At 41.7% G+C, this 2,817-nt stretch overlaps 1 non-coding gene across 1 annotated transcript; it reads left to right on the top strand.

The window, feature by feature from the left end:
- The first annotated feature begins 263 nt into the window (after positions 1 to 263).
- On the top strand, positions 264 to 338 carry Trnat-ugu (transfer RNA threonine (anticodon UGU)). The gene has a single exon. It is a non-coding gene; the product is annotated as a tRNA-Thr (tRNA).
- Positions 339 to 2,817: the final 2,479 nt, after the last annotated feature.

Below are 2,817 nucleotides of genomic sequence, written 5' to 3'. Positions count from 1 at the left end.
GCACAGAAGAAGAAGGTCACTGGCCGAAAGAACAGATATCATCTTCATATAGTTAAGGCTAACCGGTCATTGACCTTCTTCTTCTGTGCTGGATGCACACGTATTGCCCGAACTCTTACGGGACTCGGTGAGATTGTCTGCCGCAAGTAATGAGTGTAATGGGCAGGGGCACTACGAATGTAGCGTGTGGACATTAAGTTGGGAATGTGGATCCCACAGGGAGCGTGCAAGGGATAAATCCCTGCAGTCGCACTATGCTCTGTGCCCTCGGTGGCTCAGATGGATAGAGCGTCTGCCATGTAAGCAGGAGATCCCGGGTTCGAGTCCCGGTCAGGACACACATTTTCAACTGTTGACAGCTTAGGGTATTGATTTAATTACTACTTCAATTAGCCTTCAAGCCAGGTAGATGCCGCTGGAGGGACGACACGCTGCAGCGGCAATGGTCGCTCTCATTCGCAGTACTCGTAAACAAACACAAATTCCAGTAGGCCCATATTACTGCCGAAATATATATTTACAAAAGTAGTGTTATCGTAATAACTGAATAATTAACGATCACTTTCGGAGGTGATGAAACGACAGGTAATTAGCTATCTACCCGTGGTATCTACATGTGTTGGACGAGCACATGGAAACACCGCGAGAAATTCAGGCTTAAACATACTAGATTCAAATGCTAGCCAAGCCTGCAGGTGCGCTGGTGTTTCTGACCGCGAACGGCACCTGTGCAGTGTCCTCGATATGTTTCAAGTGTCAGGCGCGGTCAGAAGAGTGTTCTGTGTAGTTATGAATGCATTATATCGGAGCTAAGTGACTTCGAACGAGGGCAAACTGGTGGTGGTCGTTTGGTGGGTGCTCTCGTAACCACGATAGCCGAAGTGTTTGGATTTTCCAGAGGCAGCGTATCAAAGATTCGTACTCTATACAGGGTAAGCGGAAGAACTTCTGGTAAATCACAACGCGGACGAAATAGTATATTGAGTGATCTTGACGGACTGTCATTCAAGAGGACTGTAACGAGAAGAAAAAGAGGACGACAGTTGTAAAAGTAGCTGCAGAACCGAATGTAGCATGCACGAAAGCTGTCAGTACCAAAACAATTGCATGGGAACTCTAGAAGCAGGGAGTTCCAAGGTGAACCGGAACTCCAAAACCACTCTTCAATTATCCAAGTGCCCGTAACGACGAGGTCCAAGATGCTCCTCCAGGTGGGTGTAAAATGTATGTGCGCAACAGAAAATAATAAACGCAAAATGAAGATTTGTCCCTTTCTGACTGCCCCCTGAAGCAGATCTTAGGATCTCGTAATTCTATAAATTACAATCTAAACATAAATTAATGATGAAGGCACTAATCCTACTAAACGATAAACGTTGTTCCTGTAAATTATTGATCAATAGCCCAACTTTGCCCCTTATTATGACTGCGCAGTCTAATATAAGTAACGCGCAATGACTGACATCATCTACGTACCAAACACCAGAAGACACTGTTTTCAAAGATGATCTACGGTGGTGTGGAAGCTCAGTGGAAATAAACTAACGTGATCACAATTGTTTAGCTTTTATAGCCCTAACAAGCCGAACCGGTTTGCGATATCACCGTATGTACTGCGTCCAGTGCGTCGAAGTGATGGTTCTCGTACTCGTCTGCGACGATGGAAGAACTCCAGCAACAAATAAACTCTTTCAAACACTAGGACGGCAGAAGGCGGTCCTCTGACTAATATACTCTAATACTGTCTTCTCCTCTCTGTGTTCTACAGACGAGAAACGCGAACTCCCAACCAAATCATGAAATTCTGCTAGACAAGCTCAAGTATTGTGGCATGAGTGGGACAGTGCACAAATGGTTTAATTCGTACCTAACGGGAAGAGTGCAGAAAGTTGAAATAAGTAGCTCTCATAATATGCAAAGATCAGCACATTCCTCAAACTGAGGAACTATCAAGAATGGGGCTCCACAAGGGTCAGTCTTGGGTCCTTTGTTGTTCTTAATATATATTAATGACTTGCCATTCTATATTCATGAAGAGGCAAAGTTAGTTCTCTTTGCTGATGATACAAGTATAGTAATCACACCTGACAAACAAGAATTAACTTATGAAATTGTCAATACTGTCTTTCAGAAAATTACTAAGTGATTCCTTGTAAACGGACTCTCACTGAATTTTGATAAGACACAGTACATACAGTTCTGTACAGTGAATGGTATGACGCCATTAATAAATATAGACCTTAATCAGAAGCATATAGCTAAGGTAGAATATTCCAAAATTTTAGGTGTGTCCATTGATGAGAGATTAAATTGGAAGAAACACATTGATGATCTGCTGAAACGTTTGAGTTCAGCTACTTATGCAATAAGGGTCATTGCAAATTTTGGTGATAAACTTCTTAGTAAATTAGCTTACTACGCCTATTTTCACTCGTTGCTTTCATATGGCATCATATTTTGGGGTAATTCATCACTGAGGAACAAAGTATTTATTGCACAAAAGCGTGTAATCAGGATAATAGCTGGAGTCCACCCAAGATCATCCTGCAGACATTTATTTAAGGATCTAGGGATATTCACAGTAGCTTCTCAGTATATATACTCTCTTATGAAATTTGTTATTAACAACCAAACCCAATTCAAAAGTAATAGCAGTGTGAATAACTACAATACTAGGAGAAAGGATGATCTTCACTATTCAAGATTAAATCTAACTTTGGCACAGAAAGGGGTGAATTATACTGGCACTAAAGTCTTTGGTCATTTACCAAATAGTATCAAAGGTCTGACAGATAACCAACAAGTATTTAAGAAGAA

This window comes from Schistocerca cancellata, chromosome 2 (assembly GCF_023864275.1).
Source record: "Schistocerca cancellata isolate TAMUIC-IGC-003103 chromosome 2, iqSchCanc2.1, whole genome shotgun sequence".
Classification (NCBI taxonomy): Eukaryota; Metazoa; Arthropoda; class Insecta; order Orthoptera; family Acrididae; genus Schistocerca; species Schistocerca cancellata.
The sequence above is the reverse complement of the archived record's forward strand: the minus strand, read 5'-3'. Positions and strand labels throughout refer to the sequence as shown.